The sequence below is a fragment of the Gnatocerus cornutus genome, chromosome 1 (assembly GCF_029298725.1).
Source record: "Gnatocerus cornutus isolate USDA-ARS CGAHR chromosome 1, icGnaCorn1.1, whole genome shotgun sequence".
Classification (NCBI taxonomy): domain Eukaryota; kingdom Metazoa; phylum Arthropoda; class Insecta; order Coleoptera; family Tenebrionidae; genus Gnatocerus; species Gnatocerus cornutus.
This window is the reverse complement of record NC_142233.1, coordinates 32,290,043-32,317,548: the sequence shown is the minus strand read 5'-3', so window position 1 is coordinate 32,317,548 and position 27,506 is coordinate 32,290,043. Positions and strand designations below refer to the sequence as shown.

At 34.2% G+C, this 27,506-nt stretch overlaps 1 protein-coding gene and 1 non-coding gene across 16 annotated transcripts in view; one reads left to right on the top strand and one right to left on the bottom strand.

The window, feature by feature from the left end:
• Positions 1–27,506, bottom strand: part of Ih (hyperpolarization activated cyclic nucleotide gated potassium channel Ih) — a 98,844-nt gene that overhangs the window by 43,571 nt on the left and 27,767 nt on the right. Inside the window, exon 1 of one of the 15 annotated variants that reach the window (XM_088040743.1) lies at positions 17,781–17,798. The exons of the other annotated variants lie outside the window; for them this stretch is intronic. The gene's annotated coding sequence lies outside the window, so the exon portion shown is untranslated. Of the gene's footprint in view, positions 1–17,780; positions 17,799–27,506 lie in introns of those variants that run through there. 15 annotated transcript variants of the gene reach the window in all.
• TRNAS-AGA (transfer RNA serine (anticodon AGA)) lies at positions 3,772–3,853 on the top strand. Its single transcript has one exon. It is a non-coding gene; the product is annotated as a tRNA-Ser (tRNA).

Sequence of the window (27,506 nt, the reverse complement as noted above, 5' to 3'; positions counted from 1 at the left end):
TTTACTGGACGTTATCAACGGTTTTTTGGCAATGTGTGCTGACCCATGTCTGAGAGGGCCATCCGCGTGGTAATGTTCATTAACTTATCTTTATTTACCAAGAGCGGCGTAAAAGGTAAATAGAAGCAATTAGCATTATCTTGTTATCTTTTATAGCCCCTCTAGTGAAAATTAGGGCTACCACTTTTAACTATTGATGTTCTCGTATGAAGTGAGGTTGTTAATTATGGAGCGGAAATTGGAAGTAAATCTCCAAGATTATCCCAAATTTGGGTGGTTTTGCAATTACAAGACTCCTATTTGGGATTTCATGGTATAGTTTTTCCAGACCTCCTTAATCGCCCTATTCGTGCCGCTCAACCTACTTCGTGTTATCAAAATAATACAACCTTTGTCAATTATTTCTGCAACACAATTATCTTCGTTTTATGTTAATTAGATCCCGTAATTTACCTAATCCAATTTAATGATTTCTATTTTCATGCATGAGGCATCATAGAGGACAAACGAATACCTATACTTTTTTCGCAACAAATTGAATGAGTTTACTCCTCGGAAGTGGGTAACGGTTTAATGAAAGAGAGAACGTGCGTAAAATTTATTAACCCCAACCTTGTGAATAGTTAAAATTGCAAAACTCGATGTGGCAGCTTGTTCCAAGTTTTTTTCATTCCCATTGTTGGAAAATGCGGAGAGGGAATTATGGAAATTGAGTATTATGTATATTAACGTGCACTTAAAAATGTCGTTCTAGGAATTGGGTTTGATCGATAGAGATTGTTGTTTTGCACGGTTTGGGCTGTTACGTCAAGACTGGCCATTCGCCTTTTTATGAGATGAATGTCGCGTTGTGCAATGTTATGAAAGTTCAGTTGCAAATGTGATCGTCTAGGAGGTTTGGAATAACAAAATTGTTGAGACAGTCAGGGCTACCAATAGATTCCAAGTTTCAAAGTCTGCTATAGCTATTTTGAGATAGACACAGAAAAATAAATAATTTCAGAAAGCTCCACAGATGGTAGAGAGGTGTCTTGATTACTGTTATCTTATCTAAAAATGACACATTTTTGTCAGAAAAGATGTTAAACATAATTTTTTGCAGATAAAAACTGTAATAACAAAACAATTGCTTATGAGTTCTCCATTTACATTACAATGTAAGAGACAAATGCAATAATACTATGTTATCTCGACTTTACGAACTACTCCTATTATTAATTATTTTGCTTCATTATGCTGATTTAATGTTTGCATGACTCAGTTTTTAAGTTCGTAAATGACGAACTTTTCGCCTACATTGTATTTAGCTTCTTTCAAGGGGATTTTTATTCGAAAACACCACAAATGTTGGTAGACAGATTTACATAATACACACTCCTATATTATGTAATTTTGAGTCAGAATTTCTTTCCTCAAAAAAATCAACCAACCGATTTTGGACATTTGAAAAAGAATTTAAAAAAAAAGTATAAAATTAAATTTTTGAATTCGGGATATGTAAGACTGAATTCTAACGTAAAAAATGACGAGAAAAACGATTTCGAAAAGCGTTTACTTATACTGCCTTAATTTCGGGGATATCGAGCAAATTCGTTTTCGAACCTCCAAAATTTTGGCCCTCTGGCGAGAGTTCAAAATTTCAAACGCATCGAATTCAGGTATTTGTTGACGGACGAGAAAAATGATGGTTTTGGATTCAGCGCGAAATTCTGCGCAAAATGAGCCCATATAGCTCAAATTTGCTTAACAAATAAACGAGATATCGACCAAAATAGATTTTCAGAGGGTGTTTTTTGGGTTATTATGTCAAGATGCTGTTTTGAGGCGAAAACTGCGTTTAGTATCAGTTACCAAATTTTAGACTGATACGGCAAGTAGTTTACGAGGGGCGATCAAAAAACGAAAAATTGAAAATTTTTATCGATTGTGTTGCCCAAAAAATTGACCATCGAATTTTCGACTTTGGAGGGCGGATTCTAAAGTAAAATGACTCTAGAAAAACAATGGTAAAAATCCTTTCCCAAAATGTTTCGTAGTTTCGGAGAAATAGCGCTTTGAAAATTTTACAACTCAAAATTCAAAATCCGAAACTTTGATCGCTTACGAGTATAACTCAGTTATTTGTGGACCGATCTTAACGACTTTTTTGGATTCTACGTGAAATTCTGCGTAAAATGAGCATCAATACCTTAATATTGTTTTATAAATAAGCCAGATATAGACCGTGTCTGAATTAGAAATCAAATAGCTGATAACTAACTTCCATACTGAAAAAAACAAAAATTTTGAATTCAAACTATCGAAAATCGATTTTTATGCCTAAAAAACGCGAGAAAAACGATTTAAAAAAGGGTTTTATCTTCGCCTTAATTCCGGAGTTATCGAGCAAAACCGTTTTTGAAATATCGACCGGATTGGAATTAGAAATCTTTTAAATTGTAAGACATTAAATTTTTGAATCAGGATATGTGAGACCGGATTCAAAATTAAGAATGTTTAAAGTTCAGAATTTGATACAGCGCTAAATAATGATAGTGCAATCAACGTTTCCTGTTTTTATCACCAAGCTGATGGTCAACTGCAAGAAAAACTAATTACTTTAAATGACCTCATGGAATAATCTTGATATCTCAGATTATTTATTACAATTCATTTTTTATTGTTCGTTTGCATGTAAAAGTCTCGTTCTGCAGCCATATTGTCGCAATTTTTATCACCCAAGTTTATGAATTTTAAAAACATAACCTCAAATTTTGTGTGGATTCATCTTAAGACCTCTTGACATTTTCGTCCGTAGCCACCTATGACATCACAGGGACCATTTTCAATAATTTCACTCAATTTTGGTGTTTTTTTTCTTTAATTCCGTCACCTGACGTCAAATATTCTACTCCTATTGGCTACTCAAATCATGACGTCACGGTTTTCGTCATAAGCACAATTTCCACCTACAATTCGAATCTGAACAAATTTGAACCTATTTCGTCAAAAACTAGGACTCCCTCAGGATTCTGTTCCGGTGCGCTCACCTGTTTTTTATGTAAGAGGTCTGCGGGATCAAAACGGGGCAAAAATACGCAGTGAACACGAAAAAACACTTCAGCGAGGCAATAAACTGCATTGTCTTCCTAAACGTCACCAAATACTTGTAATTTTTATGCAACGCACTTTGGGGACTGCCATAAAGCTCGACACGTGTAGTGCTACCACGTGCTACCAACCCCGGAAAAAAATTGCACCAACTAACGTTGTAATTTAATTAAAATGGTACTTTTGAGGCAAAATAAATACCTGTTGCTTATTTACAACACGATTTCATTTCTTTTGTGGCGACACTTTATTTTTTAACTGTTTTTCCATCAAATTTGTTTTTTTTTAAACTTCACACCGCACGACTCTTGCCGACAGTGCCCGAAGTTGTACCAAGCGCAATGTGGCGTCGCGTTTGAACCTCAAAATTTTTCAGTTTTTTGCAATTTTTATCATGGAAATCTTGAATTTCTGCCTTTGCGTCGACGTAGAGTTGTTTTTACGATCTCGGAAGTGAATTGAGTGCATTTGCAGGGGTTAATTTGGTGTCAAAAACTTCTTGGTGGAAAATGCCTAATTGACTTAGGGTTGGTTTTAGTGTTGTGGTGGTGACTTTGTGAGTTGATGTGGGCTGAATTGGCGGCGTTATCAAGGTGAGTTCGCAAATTTAAATACTAATTAAGCGAATTAATTGGGTGAGCCACCTGCGATTATGCGTTCCACTGGAGTTGGTGAATACGAGCAGTCGTGGCCGAGCGGTTAAGGCGTCTGACTAGAAATCAGATTCCCTCTGGGAGCGTAGGTTCGAATCCTACCGACTGCGAGTTTTCTTTTTTCCCATTTTTTCTGTTTTAATCGCCTGAATTCTCGCTTCAACTTAAAAATTGAGTCACTCTCAAATTGCTTTTTACCATGGAAACAACTTTTCCCTAAATCCAACTTGCACTCCATTAATTTTTCATGGAATTCGCTCTCTTCAGTACACGCGATGTGGATTGATCCAATACTACCTTGAATTGTTATGACGTCACGGGAACTCCCTGTGGAACCCTCTGAAAGATAGATGTCCCCACCTGAGCTCTCCTGCTCCATATAACGATAACATCCGGTTGGAATTCCAGCTTAAATTGTGTTTGCGCGATGTGTGAACTAATGGCTGTGTTGTAAATCATCTTGAACTTCCACATTTAGAAAGGGTAGCGAGTGCAGGTCAAGATTTCAGCCAATTTTTTCCGCTAAAGAAAATTGATGGTTTCGTGGTAGGTTACTTCCGATTTGACGGAAATCGTGGATGACCTTTGAGGGAGTTCTTGCAGAAATTATTACTATTTTAGCGACACCCTCGTTGGAAATTCACGGAAATTTCAATAGTTCGTGGAGTTGAATGAATTGTTTATTTTCCACGGGAAGCGAGGATCACATTTTATTTTTACACGGGGCAAGGTCAGTCTCACCGAGCTAAAACTTTCGGGAAATTTCTTCGGCCACTTAGAATATTTAAATCTGGACGAAATCAAAAATCTCCCGATAACCGTCGCATTTCAACAAAAACCCAATCAATAAGTCACAGGCGCTACATCCCTCTTGGGATACTCGTCCACGACTCCGCCAATTGATTTCTTACCTACATTTCTAGGTTGCGAAAAAAATGACCGAATTCAAAGAAAGTCTGCGATTTATTTCCCTTGTGGTTATATGGGGATGAACATGAATATTAATTGCCGTAAATTATTCAAACAGAATCCAGCAAGTTCCTGTCAAATGAGGAAGACGTGGATTTGATGCAACCCTGACCGAGATTCGATGCAAATGACATCCTTGCCAGAGAAATGTCCTCAGTCAGATCTGTTTCAGTTTTCAGCGAGTCGCGTTCTTGGCTTTTTATGAATCAATGTGTATAATTGGCTGCCATTGGCAATGAAATCGTTTCCGCTGTTGTCGCTGTTAAAGCGAGAACATTTATCTTCGTCAGCATTGATCGCGAAATATAAATTATAATTTTGATTTATACAGTCGGAGATAACGGCGTCTACGCAAAATAACGATATTTTACGGCGCTGAAAGCGAACTTTATGAAAAATGTTTCTTGTTATTGGCCGCACGAAAACACCAACGCAAGGACGTGGAGTTCCACAATCCTGAAACCTGAAAAATTAATATCCTGCGAATACCACAGTTCAAGAATTCTCTCGGAAATTAGACTTTTGTGGCTAGAACAACCTCCATTTCAAATAATTATATGATTTGTGGTGAGAATTATTGCCCAACTTGCGTCAACAGAGACGCTAATCGCCAATCAGAGAGAACTGGGATGATTTCTTCAAAGTGTGAGTTGACATTTGGTTGAAAAAATTGCAGCTAGACGGGAAATTAAATTAATGACCTTTAATATTCTAGGTTAGATTAGTACTAGTTTCTTGAACGATTAAAACACTGACCCAGAAATGTACGGCGGCAGAGAGAGGTCAAAGTTTCAAGAACCGCGAAAAATGACCGGTGGAGCGGCCTTGCATTTTTTACAAGTTGGTAGCGCCGCTGCCATTACAGAACTGTCACTGATAAGTTGTTGGAGCAAGGGCAGTGCCGCCAACGCTACAAATTTGGAAGCTGTTCCATTATATTCTTTGCGCTTGAAATTTAGAAACAAATAAAACACATTAGCGACTTTCTTTGTCATTTGATTTCAACTAATCAGACGCGAGCATTTTCGGTGTGATTTCAAGTGTAGTAGAAATTGAAACGAGTGGGAAATTTAAAATTGAAATTACTATTTCTTTTAACAATTTCAGCCTGCTGACAAATTTATCAAAACAGTATAAAAAGATTAAAAGAAAACAACGATAACAAAGTCATACAAAAAAAACTGACAAGACGGCAAATCTTAACTTGGGTTGTGGTGATATTCGACGTCTGTCTTATTTGATTTGGAATCTGCGTAAAATTCTGTGTAAACTGAGCTAAATTAACGCAAGTTTGTTCCAAAAAATAAGTGAGATATCGATATCAGAAGTTTGGCATAGTTTTAGTCATGAATTTTCGCGAAAATCTTTAACTTTCGAGTTTTGAAAAATCTAAGGACGTTTTTTCATCTAAAAAATTGCGAGAAAAACGTTGGCGCAAACGGTTTCTCAATATTTCGAAAACTTTTTGAGATTTTGGGCACGAATTGTTTCGAACCTTCAAAAATTTGTACCTCTGGCGACAACCGAAAATTTCAAACGGCAATTCATTGTTTTAGGATAGTTGATTTGGTTTTGAAACTGCTGTTTCAAAAGACATCAAATTTAAAAATTGTTTTAAAAATGGTGGTTGCGCCAAATCTGCTATTGTATGTTTGTTTTATCAGCTTATATTTACTTTTAATGTACGACGTGTATTATTATTCCGATGAAATAATTAGTTTAATATCGGCAACCCAAAATACGCATTTTTAACTACTTGTAGGAGAGAAATTTAACTTTCCTGTTTGGAAGCAGACTACAAAATGACATGTTGTTATGCTAAAGTTTTCTACTCTGTATATTTCTGTAACACGATCTGGAGAGCCGCTTGACAGGGGTACCAACCCAATCCGAGTTACGAAGTCTCCTTCGTCTTCATTTTTTTTTCGACCATTTCATAATAACTAATGAAAGATCTTATAATAAATTGAAAACGTAATGGATTCGTTCTTTTGCACCTGCACTCCGAGGAAACTGCTTGAAACTCGACCGCATTCTCCTCTTTGCAATAAGAGAAATACGACCAAACCTCATCACACGAAATCTTACACATCCAAACCGCATTTCTCCGCGTGAAAGTAACAAAGCTGTGTAAAGCTTCTTAGACAGTTAGAGGCTTATATTAGGTAATTTTCGCTTCAGTAGAATTCCTCACATGGGAATTTAGGCGCGATTGAATCATCGAGAGGAAAAGAATGAACTTGTCCGAACCTCTTAATAATCAAAAGACTTCTGAAACCGTGCAAGTACTTCCCCGAGCTACCGCGGTAAACTTCTTGATTAATTTTCATCCCATTTTCAATAAAGACAAGGCGAGGTTTCCTCGGGCACGGTTTGTGGCTGCGTTAATTTCCAGGGCCTGGCTTGAAATAATAGAGATATGGGTTGTAAATTTGAATGTAAATCAAACAATTTCAAAATTTTAGTTTTAGTGCTCTCCTCTGGCGCTAAAACGTGGAAACAACGCAGTTTCCATAACGGATGTGCTTGAAGTGCAACGTGCAAATTCCAGATGGAGCTCTTGTGTACTTGATCAATAGTGTTACCTTGGCGTACATCGACCATCAGATTGCGCTGGTGGCAACGCGCGGTTCAAGTATTGGCTTCGAATCATATTTTTCATTAATTCAGAGTCCCAACAGAATAATTAAATTTTTTCGGGTTTACTTTGCGTGGCAATAACCATAAAATATCTGACCTTTCTAGTTAAGTGTTGCCTGGAAAATGATACAGAAAATTGATTTCCATTTCCTGACAGTTCGCCATAAAAGCCTAGATTGAGATTGAGTTTAAAACAACGGAGCAAATTGGGAAATTTTCTAATCATGACGTCACTTCTCTGGGGGATTCCTTCAAAAAATGTCGATAATAACATTGTCGAATAATCACGACAAATTATTCGATTAATTATTCAAAAGCGCCAAAATTCCATCTCGTTATTCAGTAATGCAATTAAAACACAACGCTAATTCCACTCCACTTTACACCAAAACAATTTAAATTTTCACACAGTAATTTCCCTACATTTTTACGATGCAGATTAGTTTAGAAGAGTAGATCCCAGAAGTGATTAAATCAAATTAAAATTGCTGAGCTAATATAATAAAACTAAAGCAAGTGTACGCTACGCATTGCGTCATGACAATTTGATGAGCTTTGCGTGGTTCCGTATTATTTATTCAAAATTTCTCGGGGAATTTATTGTTGAGCAAACTTCCAAGGTATATAGAAGTTGTAAACTGAAATATTTTCCTCGGAGGTGTAAAAATAAATCGTCACAAAATATCCGTAGTTTTAGAGTTAAATTTCTTTGCAGCGACAGTCTGTCGATAATTAGCTATTAAAGCAGTGTCGAACGACGGGGATAATTAACGGGTTTAATGAATCACTAAAGTGGAGAGTTTCCACGTCAAATACCAGAAGGTGAAAACTGGTTTATGGGTGCAACGTCATTCTAAATTAGCTGCAAAGTGTGTCAGAGTCACGCTTGCCAACAAAACATTAAAAATGTCAGTCTGTAACTAGTTTTGTTTCAAGCGTCTTAGTTAACGTCGTAAAGCTTGTCCGACACACGTGTGCATCAAGGGATTTAACTTTTTCACAAAGTTTCTGATTTTTAAGGAGATGGTATATAAAATTGTAAAAATGGTGGATGCGCCGGTTTTTTTTTGTTTTCTAAAAATACCGCCGCCAGACATGTAAAATACCACGAAGCAAAGATACCATCACTGGCAGACGATTAATTTCTTAAATTTGCATCACCCCCGCGTTTTTCGCCGCTGACCATACATTCAGGTGTCCATTTTCCCCATAAAAACGCGTCTACAGAGAGTCAGCGAACTTGGGACTTGTGCCAAAGAGACTTCTGGATATAGTTTATAGTTTCCCACGAGTCCAGTTGAACTACCGTCTCCAGAGAGTTTTTGTTGGAAATGACAAACAATGTAGTTAATACAACAGGAATATCAACCTGTGCGATTGGTATCAAGCTACTTAATGAAGTGTAAAGTACCGAATGAATTTTTCAAGCATTAAAACTCTAATTTAAAGCAGTGATAAATTATGACGGTTTAAGCTCTTTTGAGATAAATTTGCGGACGCTATAAAACATAAACGAAAAGATGAAAGGGGAAATGAGATATTCTTTAAAGTGCACCATTTAAATTTCCAAGAGTACATTAAGTTTAGGGATGAATAGAACGTCGAGTTTGCTATTGATGTAACAAGGATCTGGAAGGATTATGGTGAAATTCGGTGACCAACGACGTTTATCAGGCAGGTGAGTAGTGAATGGAGTGACGTAGATAAGGTGACCTTTAAAGAATCGATATTTACACCGCCACGGTGCCGCCAACGACACTGCTGGTACGAGATGTTTGTCTCTTCACATTCTGATTGATATTTAGATTGATTTGATGCTTAGACGGGACAGGTGTACAAGTGCTTGGCTAAACAAGGGTACATTGATTTATTAGGCTAATAAAGACGTTTTTCATTAGACATTCTCAGTTCTGATAATATCGCCTACGCAAAGAAAGTGGCACATAATCAGTCCTGAGAGGTTTTTAGCATCAATAATAATAACAAAGCTGTTATTGTGTGTTTTAGCTCTTTTATTATTAACGGAAAATTAGCTCAGCTTTTACAGGTTTTTGGGGTAATGACTAAAAAGATTGATTTTCTTGATTTTAGACGTATTTTTAGACATTGCTTTGCTGCTTTTCTATAAAATGTTTGTGGATTATTTAGAAAGTGAACACGATTGCCAGTGTAACTTTCATTCATTTTTTTTTCAGGACATTTAAAATTAAATGATTTTTTATCTGTTTTGTATATTTTCTGCTTAAATTCTACTCCCGAAACTTTCCAAGAATGTAGAGAAAATATTAAATATAACATAAAAATAAATTTCGAACTTTTAGTGTATGGCATGCATCTAATTGTAATTAAAATAATGCAAGAATAGTATATTGTATAACAAGTGTTGAAAATGAAAGATTTCACACGAGTTTTGCAGAATTGAGTCACGAGCCGTAGGCGAGTGGCTTAAGCAAACGAGTGTGAAATCGAATTTTCAACACGTGTTGTACACGATATTTTTCCGACGATCACAAAAATCGCAGAGTTAATATATATTTTTTTAATTAAAGTTTATATTTTACGCTCTTCCACTTGCTAATAACGGTGCAAAAACAAGTCAAGTTATCCCTGGGCAAGTTAAAACTTAAAATGTCATTCGGCAGCGCACCTAGCCGCGGACAAAATAATTATGCCGTTGCGCCGAAAGTTAGATACCGATAATGCCCGATCTGCGTCAACCTGTGTGCAATATAAAAACACACCGTTGTCGGCCAATCAGAGATCTCAAATTTTTCATTGCACACGGGTCCGCGCTTCGTTCGTCTTCGCACTGAAATTGTTTGCAATTTTAAATTTTCACTACGAGAAAACTGTATGAAATGTGGCATATTTTATAGTGGCCGTCGGAAAACCTATTTTTACACTTTATTTTAATTAGATGCAAAGCTAAGAACGTAAAATGCTGAAAAATTGTTAAAAGCGGAAAGGAATTTATTATGAGTCTTAAAAAATCTAAGAAAAAATTGTTTAGAAATCTTCTCAATCTTAGAAAATGCATCAAACTTTGAGTTTTGAATTCACTACTACAAAGTTTCATTTTTGAAACTTTATAATTTATACAGGGTGTATATGGAAATCAACTCAGATTTTGATGAAGAATTTCTTATTAAAAGGAAGTGCGAGCATTCTGGGGCATCCCAGAACTCATGACCCAGAGAGCAAGAGAGGGTGGCGACAGCAATACAGATGGTAAATTTCAAAACAAAAATTGATTAAGCTTAATAGTAATCGAGAAAGGATAAAAAATTAACAACCAATCCCGAAAACTTATTCTAGAGGTGGAGTAAAAGGCCATCCCAATTTCCATAGTTACCAATTTTCAAATTCTGTTCAGCTTCCGGATTGCCTACTGTTTTTTTGTCTTCATAAGCTTTTTTTCTCTGGGTAAGTTCTAGGACACCTGTATACAGGGTCCGGCAACACTTGTGTCCACCCCCAAAATCGTCTTTAATTTTAAAGATAAAATTTTGAAAATTTGCATACGCTCATAGTTGACAAAGCTCTAGAAGCTGACGTAAAAATTTGTTTTTTTATCACGGTTTGGTTGGCGTCGCGACGCCTAAGAAGTATAATTTTTAGCGATTTTTGAGTTTTTTCGGAAATATACGCGAATTCAATTTTATTTCAACATAACTGTGGTACAAATATCTGAGTTTTTATTTTAAATCTAATGCAAATTGTGTTTAAAATTTGCGAAAAAAACGTTGCTTTATCAAGTTAGTTTTCAAAATTATGACAGTGCAGCGGCAATCTACGTTTACACCAAAATTTCACAAGTCACTTCACTCACTTTTATAAAGGTTAATTTTGATTACCACGGGCATGTTGCACTTTATGGACACCAGAAATCGTTAATTAACATCGACAAAGTGACAATTTCACCAAGTAAGACTTTTGTTACAATCTAAAGCGAGCCAAAGAATAGATGTCATTTGTGACACAAGATGTTGACAGATGGGTGTATACGTAGTTCCCAATTTTGACATAATAAAATTGGAAACTAACTTGATAAAACAGCATTTTTTCCTCAAATTTTGAAGACAATTTGCATTGAATCTAAAATAATAACTCAGATATTTTTAACATATTTATATTGAAACAAAAATTAAATTAGGGGTTGATATCACAAACCCTCACAATTACCTAACAATTACATTTTTAAGGCGTCGCGACGCCAAAACTATCAGTGATAAAAAACAAATTTTTACGTCAGCTTCTAGAGCTTTGTCAACTGTGAGCGTATGCAAATTTTCAAAATTTTATCTTTAAAATTAAAGACGATTTTGGGGGTGGACACAAGTGTTGCCGGACCCTGTATAACCTGTTCAAGTTTATTATTTTATTTGAAGTAAAAAAGTTTAATTTAAAGAACCAAGAGATCGTAAAAAATTGCAGACAATTTAAAATATCAAAAGAAAATTTAAATTTTAGAGGATTTGAAAGCAGATTTTAATGGCACTAAACTAGAAATTCATGTTCTGTTGTTTTATTAATTCCCGATTATGTTTTCTTCGCCGCTCTTTTTCACCGATTTTTAGTGGCGTTTCCCACAAGACATTTTTTTTTTATAAGCGTTTTGTATAAAACGAGTCCAGATTTGTTTTCGTTAGCGCTGAATCACAATTGTCGGTTTTTATTAAATATCGCGTAAGGAAATTGAAAGAAAATGAGAAAAATCGGAAAGAATCCAAATAATTTGATAAAACTGATCGGATCTAAAGAATCGGAAAAATAAATATTAATGAATCTATGAATTAAATTTGAAGAATCCGAAGCAACCGTTGAAGACCAAATAAATCTTTAAGATTGCCCATTATTCGAATGAATTAAAGAAATTTAAAAATAATCTAGTAGAAATAAAAGAAAAAACTGGCAAAATTTGAAGTATTTCAAAAATTTGAAAGAATCTAAAGAAAATTAGTCAACCTGGAAGTTTAAGGGTCGGTTTACACAATAAACTAATTAAAATTGAGTTAATCTCGTAATTAATTTTACGATTGCTGACATTTGATTGGAGGCACAACGATAACATGTCACTTTAAGATGATGTTAAGTATTTAATCGACATTAAAGATTTAACTTTGCTTCTGTAAACCGGCTCTAAGGGATTCAAAACATTTTGTAATATTAAAATAATAATTGAAGTAAGCAAAAATGAACATCAGAAATTAGACTAATAAAACATTCTGAAAGTATGAAATCTTGAAAATATTCCAAAAAGGAATTTGATAATAGGTAAAAAAATTTAAAATAATATAAAGAACAGATTTTTAGAAGAAGAAAAGAATGGATTATGAAGAACTGTAGGAAATGTAAAGAAAGAGAGAAAAAATTTACTAAACTCAATGGAATTATTTGTAGGATTTGAAAATTTTGTGGTATCTTAACAATTTTAGGAATTCAAATATCGTCGCCATTTTTGGATATAATGCGTTTTCAATTTTGTAAAATAAATGATTAAAATTTTCAGCGTTAGATTATTTTATGGGTTATTATTTTAGAAATAAGAAACATTTTAGTTTCAGTTCTCTAATTTCCGACAAATATGTAAAAAAATAAGATTTCTCAACATTCGTTGAAAAACTTTAAAATGGACTTTAATGGACAACTAACTTAACAAACGATATGCAAAGTTTTTTTTTAAGATTAAACATTTATACATAAATACGTAAATATGTACTTAAATTTTAAGTTAAATGTTAAAAGTTAAAATTTTATCAATAATTTACAAAAATTTTCTGGGAGATTTGAAGTCGCGGTTCTAACATTTTTTTCTAATACTTATTTAAATCTACATTTAATTTTTTTATCCCAAGTAAAAATACTAAAATATTTGCTAATTACTGTCAAAATAATCCATGCATCTTCAATTAAAATTCTAGAACCAAAAACACACATTTTTGAATTTTTTTTTAAGGATCCACTCTTTCTTCATAGCAAAATGGAGAATGTATATTTAACATCAGATTAAAATCGGTAGGTAAGTACCTTTTCACTCATTGGCCAGATATCCAAACCTGTTGGTTATTGTTATTAGATAAAATAGCTAGGCTAATTAAATAATGCACAAAAAAGAATAATTTCGTTCATTTGATGTCAATAACAAAAAACGCACCAATTGATAGATGTCGAGCTCTGGAGTTTTTATTGGCTTTTGCTTATTGAATGGAAAAGACAAAAAGGCCAAAATTTAGGAAACGCATAAAAATTATTTTTTTTTACAAATTTTGAGGTAATAAAACAAAGCATTTATTTACGAAATTCAAAAGTTTTAAAATAGCGAAATAGCCCCCAGAAAACATCAAAATTGCATGTTGTTTAAAACTTGTTGCATATTTAGCAAGACCATATACTTCAAGAAAGTCGTCGTATTTTTGTAAATGTTGTCACATATCTTCCGTTTTTAAATTATGACACCTCTTTTATTAAATCTACCATTAGAAGTGATACGGAACCCATGTTAATACACCAAAAGGTTCTAGAAACGTGCATATATTTCCGAGAACACTCCGTCTTTTTATTTCCTTTAAACCACTCACTTTAAAGCGAAAACTCTCCCTTCAACACCCTTCACTCATTTACATAACTATCAAACTTACCCTCTACGTCTTGTAACTGTTAAACCGAAGTCATTAAAACTAACGAGGTCAAAGAGTGCAAGGTTGATGTAATATTGGCAAGTAGCCTTGACGCTTGCATGCCAAATAAAACTTACACAAATCGCGATTAATTACACAATTTTCCAATAATTATTTGAAACGCCCAGGACAGGCGTTGCCCTTCATTCCATTGACACGATTTTTACGCCCACGGTATCAGCTGCTGCATCCCAAAATGCGACGTCATCTAAAGGCGGGCGTTATATTGATTCAGCTGCTGTTGCCTTGACACCATGTTTTTTCGAGCACCCATATGTTAAATTTAATCGAAGATTAAATAAAAACAGCCACGACAAAAACTGTAGTTTGTGTGCACAAGGGAATTGGGTTTCGCCCACTTAAAAGATGGTAATTAATAATGAACATCATGCTTTTATATTGTCGCTCAGAAGATCCATTCAAAGTTTGTAATTAGTTTGCTGTGTAAAAACGACTACGCTACTTAAAAGTGTGTGGCTTGAGCACCTCTTCTCTTATTCAGTAAACTTGGCAAAATTTTTAATGAAGTGTAGACCTTTAATTTTTTACTACAGCTACAGCCGCGGGCTTTGAAAATGTTGAGCAGTTTTTATTTCACACGCTTTAAAATGCTATTTCTATGTTTGTGTGGATAAATAACACTTACCAGACACGGTTTTAACTTGAGCACTTGTCGTTGCACCAACTAGAGTGTTGCGGCTTATTTCATAAAACAAATATAATTTTTCTTTTATGTTTGGCCTGATGTCATTCAATTACTCTTTGCTTTGGAATCTAAAATTAAGTCATTATGGAATAAGCGCTGCATCCTGTTGGTGTTTAAAGTTCAGTGTTAAGGACAGACTTTTTAACGCGGCGAAGGAAGTTGGAACTTTTGTTGTTTTTACTACAAATCAATCAAATTATTAGAATTTGATTTACGAAAATGGTGGATGCGCCGGGTTCAGTTTGTAATTTTGTTCCGCCACATTCCGCTTGATTCCAAATGAATAAATTTAGAAAACATGAATAAAAGAACAAATCTCAAAATGTCAAGGTTGCAGGAATTTACTTGTTGTTCAAAAGACAGTAATTGCTACTTTAACACTTTCCCTATTGATTTCAAATTAGACACCTTTTGGAACAACACACTTTGCATGATAAACGCCCAAAAAACCTTTCTAAAGTAAAAATAGAAATAATGAAGTTCAGGCAAGTCGCTCGATAGAAAACACATTTTTATGAGTAAAATGGTGGATGCGCCGGGCCAAAATTGCGTCTGAATTCATCTAGCCAACGTAAAATTGGCAACCTGACAATACGTTTTGTTTTATAAAATCACTTCAGAGTAACAAGTATTTGTACGTACAATACAAACAAATCTATAAAAACAAAATGAACAAACAAGAAGAATGCGATACTCGAAACTCGCAGCATTGGCGTTGAGTTGAATTGTGTTCTGACGCAGACGTTGAACAAAAATATAATTTACATAATTAACGGAACTGATAAAGAACATGCAATTTTAACATTTAGTGGATTCATAGAATGAAGGGGAAAGGAAAGTGACTTCGGTTTTTCGTAATAAATGCATAAATAAGCCCCGGAAGGAATTGTTGAACAGGTGATGCACTTTAATCAATTCTCAATTTTTGAAAAGCACTTAGATGTTATTTAGAGCCACTTCCGGGCTGAATTATGATTAATTTTTGATTAGACGGACTCATTACCTAGGTCACCAAAGAAAGTATTAAATCAATCAAATTGCTATTCTAGTTTTATCGATTATTGTAACAGGTGAACTAGATTCAAATTATACCCTCCATAACAAAGCGAATAATGTATAAGGCAACGTGAAATTATGTAATCTACACTTCCGAAAACAGATTAAGAAGTGGACGGTACAAAGCGAATTAAAAGGCTCGTTTTCATAAATTTTTAAACTCATTTCGCAAGTTTTAATCGGATTTGAGCAATTTAATGTAGTAAAGTTGTAAGTCCGGATTCTGGGACAGTGACGAGGGAGAAAAATGCAGTTTGTTGCAGAATTTTCCATAAATTTATGCACGAGTGTGGGTCTGTCTTTGATTTATGAGCACTCTTTCGACTCGGTCATAAAACACCAATAAAAGTCATTTTTGCGTTGGAAGAAATTAATAAATTGAATGGCGGGAAATGCACCTCCCATGAATTTTTTAATTAAGACGTACGCTCTGGAAAGTGTGACAAATGCGCGACATTAATAATGAAATGCAAACAAAGCGGGATAATAGAATACTTAGACAGAAAATAACGGAGCGTTTCCGAAATAAAAGAACCATTTATCGTTTGGAGAATGTCCAAAAAAACACCCGATCCGATATTTTATTTCAGTGACAGCAACAAACAAAATAAATAATTCCAAGTTTAAGTAATTCCCCGACTGTAATTATTATGACAAAATTCTCATTAGTCTACATCGTAAATTTTTATAAAACACGTCAATGTTAGTCCCAAATAATACAATATAGATATAAAGATAACAGTAGTTTCGTCGAATTGGGAATTTACAACCAAATTAATATTTCACAGGAAATGTGTAGTGGAAACCCATTTATTTATGATAGGTTTTTATCGATTTGTGGTTGGAAAAATTTTCTGTCTGAAATTACCGTGCACCGATATTGATTCAAATTTAGTTGTTCTGCGGAAAAAAAACAAAATAGCACCCAAGGTTTGGATTAATGATTAATTACGTTACTTCTATAATTTATAAGTGCAAATTATTGATCTGTTAATGGTCGAAATAGGTGTCGTCTTAAAACCGCTTTCAGCCGCTCCATTAACAATATTTTAGCATTACTCGTAAATGATTGGTTATGGTCGGCCAAGTTGCGTATCAATTTATGATACAGTTAAGAATTTACGTCATAATGTCTACTTAAAGTTGCCACAATCTTTCACCGCCCAAGTGCTTTTGTCGTAATAATTGCGAATTTTATGGCGGCGAGGAATATTTCTTGGCTATTAATTTGGTTGTAGAATATTTTTATTTAGTTTTGCTTGTAGGTATTAGAACAACAAAAAAAAATTGTTTTGCCCGGCGCATCCACCATTTTTAAACTATATTTTAATTGGGGTAAAATTAAAATTAGAGTTTAAATTCGGTGGAGATTAGCTTGCGATTAGTTACAGCAAACAACGCATATTTCATAAGACACGCAATTTTGCTGACAAATTATCATAATGATAATATCTAGCATGACTCTATTTACGTCAGAAACAAACGTTTCGCAAATCAGAAACTTAAAATTAGATTGAAGGATAAATTTGGAATTAATTTGTAAATCAAAAGCCAAACTGAGAAATGGGTTTGTTAGTTTAAGATGAAGTAGTGTCTAGAAGAGCATCCATGTGTATTTATTAGAGCTTTAGGTCTGAATCCGCACATGTATAAAACACTTGTTCCCCGGGCTTTAACAGCATACTCCCCGTTTACATGGTAAACAACAAACAACAAAACTGTCGGATTTAAATGCAGACTCGCCCCATAATGAATGGCATAATAAAGGAGCGTCTTTATTAGAGTGCGTCAGAATCAGACTGTGAAAGTGCCAGATGAGATCGGCGCGCAAACCCAGAAGTGACAAAAGCAATGCGTGGCACGTGTGCCCCACACCACACCGCCCCAAAAGCTAGTGGAAGAGAGAAGAAAGAAGAAGCAAAATTCCTGTCGAAAGTGAAGATTCCCAGCGAAGCATAAGCGTGCATCAGGAGTTAGTGGGGTACATACGAGTCCGTGTCCGTGGGGTTGTCGCAGGGTTGGGAGCCGGTGCGCCTCAGCCGCCAGATGGCGTGGCGAGCCGCCACGAGGCGGGCGAGACCGTAGCGCGCCACTGTGACAAGCCGGTGCTGGCTTTTGCCTCCACTGGACTAACTCCGGGCGTCGGAAAGCGGTTCCGGTGAGTTGCTTCGCGCACGCGTGAAGAGTCCTTCTCGTTCCGGGACGGACTGCTCCCACGGCTTCGAATGTTTACCTTGAAATTTCACGACATAATTATCGACTAATGTGCCTCCAGACGCGGATTCTATTGCATTCAAATAAGGTTTACAACCTAAAGTTGGGTATGATGGGACATTATGCAGAGTGAATGAAGTTTAAACGGGGAACGGTGATGTTTGTCGGGGCGGATCGAACTAAAGTGATCGGAAACGGACCGATAACGAATTAAGGCAATAAGAAAGATGAAAGAAACTTTGTCGACGGCGGAGATGATGTTTGCGCACTTACAGGAACGCCTAGAAGGGCTCAGATTTTCCTAGATTTTTTCCATTTATTCCACGCTTTCTTCCATTTATTTCTTAATTTCATTTTTTATTTTAAGATTTTGAGTTCAATGCTGTTCTACTTTTTTTGGTTCTTAAGTTTTTCCAATTTTTTATTGTTTGATTTTTGAGATTCTCAAGTACACAGATTTGTGTACTTTTAGTTTACTTACCAATTTTCTATTTTCACAAAATTAAAATTTTAAATTCTTAGGTTTCTAAAGTTTCCTCAAAATTCTGCAATCTTCTTCGAGAACCTTTAGTACTCAAATTTTTGAGATTTTAGTTAATCAATTTTTTATTTTTTTTTAATTTCGTAGTTTTAGAAATTTTTAAATTTTACATATATGTACTTTTGGATAAATTAATATTAAAAAATCTTATTTTATTCAAAAAGTTAAAATTTTGAAGTGCTGCATTAATTATAAATACTTTTTATTTTCAAACAAACCCAAAATTTTCACCATAGAAATGACCCCAAACGAATCAAATTTTCGTCTAAGTCTTGTGTGCATCCTATAAAAATTCGTAATTTGAGCAGTTTTAATCCTAAAACAATGAAATTTGGATAGGTACATTTTTATTTTAGATTAGTTACTTATGTGTGCTAAATTGTAAAATTTTAGATGAAGTCAAAGTATTTAAATTTTTTTTATTTTTGCACAAACTCAAAATTTCTACCGTGTATGAAAATTCGTGATAGTCATGATAGTAAATTTTTAGAAATTTTTATTTACAAATTAACCAAAAATGTTCACCGTGTTGTATAATTTTTTTTTAATTTTGCCAGCTTTAATTCAAAGCCAATGAAATTTCAAGAAATTACTATTTTGGATCTGCATTTTAAGTGTGCTAATTTTAAAAATTTTACAGCTAAAAAGCAAATTTTTAATAATTTTAATTTTTGAATAACCCAAAAATTTTCACCGTGTAGTATAAAAATTCGTAACGTGGGCAATTTTATTTCTAAAACAATAAAATTTGCAAAAATTGTTTTTTGAGATCAGTTACTTATGTGTGCTAAATTGTAAAATTTTATAGCAAGTGAGAGTCTTTTTGAAAATTTTATTTTTGCAAAAATTTAAAATTTCTATTGTGTATAACAATTTGTAACTTGTCTAGTTTTAATTCAAAAGTAACGACAGTTTGAGAAATTACTATTTTAGAACTGTTTCTTAAGTGTACTAAATTTAAAAGTTTTAGACCAAGAAAGAAAATTTGTAAAAAAAATTATTTTTGTTCGATCCAAAAATTTCCACCTTGTAATATAAATTTTCGTAATTTGAGCAGTTTTAATGTTAAACCAATGAAATTTAAATTATTTATAATTTTAATGCATCAAACTCATTTTTATGCACTTAAAATTGGTGGATGCGCCGGCCAAAATCTTTTTCCAATTTTTAAGCATTGGGCACGATACCGCTTTAAAACTTAAATTATTCATCCCTTGATTACCCACCCCCCATCTTTAAACAGTTTTCAACTCGATTGTACCTAAGCAATTAAGTTTGTGAGTCAGACTACTTTTAACTTTTAATTAATTACACTCGGGCGGATGTTTCCATTGATCATTGTCATGAAAATTTGAGATTTTCGTCGAAATGTTAATAAGGAAAACGAATAATTAATTAATATTCTGCAGTTTTTGTTTGTGCAGCTAAATTCAGCTGGCAAACATGTTTCTATGTTTATGTTGGCCACAATTTGTGTTGTCACTATAAAAATAATGAAAACGTTTAAATGGGCTTTCCTATGGGTGTTCTGAAAAAATATGGAATGTCTCTGGACGTTTGCCACATGTGATGTGTGCTTTTGAATTTATTTGCTCATTTTTGTGGTTTTAGTGACGCATACTTTGCCTCCACGAGGTGCATTAGGTGGAATTAAATATTAAGAGTCATTGATTCCGGGGAATTTCACACTTTTGGTTTATTTTCAGTCTGAAAGGAACAACGATTTTATTTATTTATCCGGTAGTTTTACCACAAAATAACGGGTTGTTAAACTTTCCACATAAAATACCCAAACTGAAATGAATTGAGGATGTGTCGTGCCCATTTTCCCTTCCGTTTAAAAGAACTCTGATTATTATTTTACGGCGTATGTGAACCGGTTCAAAGACCCTCTTTCCGTTCTTATTGATTCAATCAGACTCGAAGTCTGCTTCCGTTTATTAACTAAGACTGATCTGCTTTGCAACAGAGGTAGATTCCATCTCAAAGCTCTGATCCAATTTCAATAATTTAGCTGACATTGCAACGACTCCACGAGTTTAAAGAAAACATCAAATCGCCGATGAAAATTTAATAGCGTCAGATGGCAAAATATCCCAGGTAAAAAAATGATCTTGTTGTGCCAGGTTCGTGACAGCATGAAAAGGTCAATTCTCTATTTAACCCCCGAGATGGTGCTCTTTGTTCTAAGGACTGCTTTATGATGACGACTCGGCTCGAACAAATAGCGTCTGGGAAAACAGTAGCAAGAGACGCCTTAAAGGCCATTTACTTTTTGCGTTCTGAAACAAAACAAAGCCATCTGTTGCAAGACGCTTCTCAGAGAATGAATGAACGCTAGTTCGATGAAAAACACTCTGCTTATCCCCCACGCTCATCTTCCACGAAATTTCGAAACCGCACTTCAATTATTGATTTTTGCTTCAAATTTTCATGGAATTTCTCACAGGCGTGGGGTTGCACAAGTGGCGTAATGGGCAGTTTTTGGATCGGGCGACACACAAAGCGTAACACTGTTATTAGCTACAAAAAAAGAACGAGGGCGTTTAGAGGGTTTGGTTTTTTTTATGTTGGTACGATTTATTTTGATATTTAAAGCTCTTTTGTTTTACACTATTGAATGATTTTTTTAGACCTTTAAGTGGATTACTTTAAGTTTTTCTTGGATTTTTTCTTTTAATTCTTGAAATTGGAGTTTCTATTTCGTAGTTTTTCCAATTTCCAAGCTTTTCTTCTTCGGAATTCTTGAATGATATGTTAGTTATGAAAGGCTTTTTTATTGTTTGTTGTCTAATTTAGTTTCATAGAATTTTTCAGATTTTTGAGAAACCATAAGATATCTAAAATAAAGTCTAAATCTCGAATCTAAAATATTTAAAGTTTCAATTTTATAGAAATATAGAATTGAGAATTCTAGAAAATTCTTCAATATTTTTAATTTTTATACGACAGCATGGAAATTTTGGGTTTCTGCAAAAATTAATCTTTCTAAAAATTTACTTTTTGCTGCAAAATTTTAAAATTTAGCACACTTAAAATTCAGATCTAAAATAATAACTTTTCAAAATTTTATTAGTTTTAAATTAAAACTGCTCACTATTAGTTTTTATACTTTATAGTGGAAATCTTGGTTAATTCAGAAATGAAAATTTCTAAAAATTTACTCTCTTGCTGTAAAATTTTGAAATTTAGCACACTAAAGATACAGATCTAGAATAATTATTTCTCAAATTTTCATTAGTTTTAAATTACACTGCCCAAGTTACGTGTTTCTATACGATACAGTGGAAATTTTTGATTAATTCGAAAACAAAAATTTTTAAAAATCTTCTTTTTGCTCTAAATTTTTGAAATTTAGCACACTTAAGAAACAAATGTAAAATAATAATTTTTCAAAATTTTATTCTTTCTGAATTAAAACTGGTCAAGTTACGAATTTTTATAAAACACGATGGAAATTTTGGGTTTTTGTAAAAAGTAAAATTTCTGAATTACTTTTTCAAAATTTTTACATTTTAGTAGGTACACATAAATCACTGATCTAAAATAACATTTTTGTCAAATTTAATGGTTTCAGAAATAAAACTGCCCCCGTTACGAATTTTTATACGACACGGTAGAAATTTTTGGTAAATTCGAAAATAAAAATTTATACAAATTATTTTCTTCCTGTAAAATTTTAAAACTGAACACATTTAAGAAACAGATCTAAAATAGTAATTTCTCAAAATTGCATTAGTTTTAAATTAAAACTGCCCAAGTTACCAATTTTTATACGGGACGTCGGTTAATTCGAAGATAAAAATTTCTAAAAATTCTCTTTCTTGCTCTAAAATTTTGAAATTTAGCACACTTAAGACAGAACTCTAAAATATTAATTTCCCAAAATTTCATAAATTTTAAATTGAAACTGCCTAATTTACGAATTTGTATACAACACGTTGGAAATTTTTGGTTAATTCATAAATAAAAATTTCTAAAACTTTTGAAATTTAGCACATTTAAGAAACAGACCTAAAATAATAATTTCTTGAAATTTTATTGCATTTGAATTAAATCTGGCTAAATTTTGGGCCATTCTCTGATTTTTAAATTTAAATTTTCGGAGATCTTGCTGTCAAATTTAGATATTCTCCGTTTTTTCTTTTTTTTTCTTTGTTTGTGGTTTATTTCAGTTTCATAAAATTATTGCAATTTATTGAGAAACCATAAGAATTCTTAGTGAATAAAAAAATTTATAATAAAGACACTAAATCTAAAATCTAAAATATTGTAGAATTCAGATTTCTAGAAAAAATTTTGCAAGATTTGAAAGAATCTAGATAAAGAATAATAGAATTCTGTGGGGTTCTGGGAGTCTAAAAAATTCCTGGAATAAACAAACATCGAGTTAATGCGTACTTTGAAACTTCCGAAGTTATAAACTTTTCTGCAATTACAACAACTTGGAGGGGCTTCAAAACGACTAAACTAACACTCAGCTTTGCAGCTTTTACCGAATGATTTAGAATTGAGTTAGCTAATCTCTGAAATAAGTATCTGATGCTTAGATCATCTCTTAAAACTTGGAAAAGCTCAGAAGTTTTAAGCTCATAAAGTTCAATTTCGAACCTCCTTCTTTCTAAAGTCATCTCATAACTTTTTGTTGTTTAACACTAGTTATAACAATTCCGCAGTTAATTTCGTCCTCATTTAACGCGGCTCCTGTATTTTCATTACAAATTTGCCTGGATTTAATTAAATGTTGCTACTGTTTGTGAATGATAAATCAATGAAAACCCACATCCTGACCTTTCCTCTCTTTACCTTTCTGATGAAAAAATTCAAGTCTATTCGTTTCATATCTCGTGGGCAAGCTTCCAACTTTTCCTGAAAATGTAGGCGAATCGAAATTATGTTTCTGTTCGTCGCCGATATGAAATTGTGTTTTGCAATCCCCGTACGAAATTACAACAGGTCGTTAAAAAGAGCGGATGTCTCGAATTAAACACGCAGCTGTTTGCGAAGTCAATAGCGCTATCTAGCGAAGGCAGTTCAATTCAACGAAGATTGCGTCGGCGTCTTCTGCAAGTTAGATTATCTCACCTCGCCTTCGACTATAACACCTACATGCTCTTGTATCGTAAATTCCAGAATGAGGTGCGGTTAACACACCTGAATAGTTGGTAAAATCATGTCGTAAAATAACTATAAAATCGCGAGTGAGTACGTTTGGTGGAGGCGCCGGGTAATTCCTTCCGAGAGAATGTCTGTTTGACTTAGGAAATTCGAGTGATGGCGATAACTCAGTTTCATGTTTGAGTAAATAATAAAATCTTATCTTGACGTGAGTGGAACCGGAGAAGACTTCACCTCCGAGAATTCCAGTTTCGACCAACTGAAAATATCGCGCGTTATGCCGTTGATGCGTTCACACATCCATAAATCTTCAATGAACACACAAAAACAGACTGCTAATGAGAAGTCAATTTGCATTCATATCTATTCTCAATTTGTGTTTAATTTATTCGTGCGTGCTCACTCGCTTGATGCGTATTGATCACCCAAAGTACGTTGAGTTTAATCGTATTTTAAATAACTGCCTAAAACCGGTAGATTAAGAACATATTTTCACAATGCAAAAAAAAGGGGCGATAATTGTGTCCAATTGCGGGGTTAGATAACGAGATTGATTTATTACGGGCCAGTTACCGTGGAATCCATAAACTAATGGCATAGATAATTGTTATTTCGAAGCCTCATCTCGTATCTGTTATGGGTTGATTAACGACAAATTTAGGTGTGGTATCCTGGGAAATTAAGTGGTGGAGTAGTTAAGTTTTTTTGAAGGGGGCCTTGCCTTATCGGTAGTGTTGGTAGCACTGTCATGAATCAATTTCACTACTATCAGTCGTGTTTAGCCTCAAACTGTCAAATAGGTCCGTTTTTTCGATCATTCATGTTAGAATGTTTTTTATGCTTCTACATTTATATGAATAGAAAAGAAATCAGATTATGCTAAAATGTGAACGGATTAATGGTTTGAATTCTAGGTTCTAGGAATACGCCAAACTTTCTATAATTTATATATTTTTAGTTTTTTTGCTTTTTACATAGCGATTTTTGTTGCTTTTGGTTGTTTTAATTAAATCTCCTAGATTTCAGCTTCTTTGAAAAATGTTTCAGATCGATCAAATTCCAAAGATTTTTTATTCCTTTACATCTTTTTTCTTTAGATTATTTAAAACCAACTATGCAAAATTTCGCTCAAATGATTGAAATCATTTTTCATTTTTTTTTTCTTTGGAATAAAAATTTTAAAAATTTGAGTCTTTTGCTTTACAATATTGCAATTTGGTCGAGTTATTACAAGACATTACGAATTTTATAGTGAAGGATGTCGGAAATTTTTGATCGTCGTTATTCACGAAAGTTCAAAGTTCTTAAATTTTATATTTTTTCTTCTTTCTCATACAGAACTTTACAATTTAAATTTTATTTTTTTTTAAATATTTAAGTCGTCCTTAAATATGTACATCCATTTTTAGTTGAAGATTACGAAAACCAAAAAAAATTGCGGTTTTACAATTTAAATTTTATTTTTTTTAAATATTGAAGTTGTCTTTAAATTTGTACGTCTAAATTTAGCTGAAGATTACAAAAACCAAAAAAATTTGCGGTTCCAAAACCTTCGAAAAGTTATTTCAATTTCCAGGTGATTTCCGTGTGTCAAAATCCATGTACCTTATAATTTTTCGCTACGATTAGCCTTATCTAATCTATCCCGCAATGTGTTAAACGTTTAACAACCCAATTTTTTTAAAACACCTAATAAAACGCTTTAAAAGGTCACATCAGCGAAACGCAAGTGCTAATTCCTCCTACCTTAAAAGGGTCGCGTTAATCGCATGCAACCCTTCGCACGTAAGCAAAAATTATACAACTTCGTTGCATACATTAAATCATCTAAAATGTAATTTTTAAACACTATTCGCATTTTGTTAAGCCAACAATAGAATGCCTTTTGAAAGGCGCTTAACAAAGAAGCTTACAACACAAAACTGAACCGACTGTGGCTTTTCAGGAATTAATAGCTTTTGTAATTGCATTAAACCTGGCAGTTTCAAAAACGCCACAAACCATCATCGCGGATCTATCTCTCTTTAGCTCCCAAATGAAATTGTTTGATTCCGGCACCAGTGACATGATCAACACAATTTTTCACGATCTGAAGGATCATCCAGGGGCAGATCTTCCGCTTTTATGGGACTCGCGAGGAACGCTTGCTCTTAAATTTCATTCAACTCATTTCGTATCGGATGCAGTTTTATTACGAGTGATGATCGGTTTAACAATTTCAAATTGCCTTGATACAATTAAAAATGGTGGATGCGCCGGGTTGTTTGTATCCTCCTTGTCCTTAAAAATCCCGCGGGATAACAATAAGCGGCGACAAGAGTTCGAAGTCAGGGTGCTGATCTGGGGGGAACGGTGGCAGATATTTAGTCTGTTGGGCGCGTACGACGGCCTCCTGGGGTATTGATCGGCCTTCTCGCCGCGACATACTTCTTTTGTTGGCAACACCTACAGCGATCCCAGATGTTATCCCTCTGTATCGTGGGTGGTGATCAGATCACCTCGCTTTGACAAAGGCAAATTATTTCCTAGACATTCATGGCGACACCCTCTTGAGTTGGGGTCGCGCTCCCATATTTTAATGAAGTAAACAATCTATTGTTCTGGAGGCGAAAAAACAAGTCATTTATCACCCGCCTTGAGTTTGTTTTTGCGAAAAAAAATTTAATTAATTGCCGGAGTCAGGTGAGTTTTAACGCGGAAGGTGTATCGATGAGTTTAATTTCCTTAGAAGGTTACACATATGGAGGAAACAGCCGCTTCAGAAGCCGCTAGCGCCTGTTAAACTCGGCGATAATCCTGTTTCCATCAAACTGTCTGCTTTAGTTTGACATGGGATTGCGCTCAATATGCTTATTTTACAGATTAGATGTTAAGATACTTTTCATGTAGGCGGTTTTTAACAGCTATAAAAGACACGTATTTGATAAAGACACTCCTGCAACAAGAAATTACATTTTTTCTTAAATACGCCAAGTTCTCTCTTTTTTAACATCTCCCTTGTGTCCCAACTTAATATCAATTAAATGCAACTAATTCTCCGAACGCCCAAGCACTCCTCAGGGAAAGAATTATTTATTGATGAAGTGCTCCTGAGATATTATGGAGGTAGAAAGAGCTTAAAGAGCGCCCGTTGGAAGTTAAAAATGTATAACATCTTTGCGCTTGAAACAATGCTCGCCACGAGATTATTGCTATTACTGCACTTCGGTTACCACTCAGTTACTATAAAATTTATTGATCTGTTAAAAAGTGTACGCGTTCGCTGAAATGTCTTTTTATTACCAAGAATGTGATTTACGACTGTCTGATGCAGGTATCATAACCAATAACCAGATGTTGAATTTCTTCCCAGAGACTTTCAACCACTCATATTGGCATATTTCGTTAGCTTGCTGTTAATTAGTTCATCACGTGCAATAGCGATGCTGTCATTCTCAGAGCGATATCGCACGTTTCTACAGCGACGGTAAAATTCAATTTTATGCAGTTTAACGGTGTTGTCATTTTCGTATTCGCTATAAAAGTTTCAAAGGTGTTTTTTAACGGTTTTACTGAAAATCTCAATTTGTTGGTTTTGTGGAGCGTTGCAGAACAAGAGCGTTTTGTAACCAAGCTGAGTATACTGTTGTTGCGATTCATGACCTCCAGCTATCTTTTATTCAAGGGTTATTTAATTTTTTTAGAAGATCGGGCTTTGGCTTTAAATCTTCAAAACCAGGAGGGAATTCACAATTTGTGGTTTTGTGATTTGGAGGTGGGATAAGTGTAAATATTTCAGTGTTAGTCATAACGTAGAGCTGTTGTATTTAATGTGACGTTATCATGAATCAAATCGTATATTT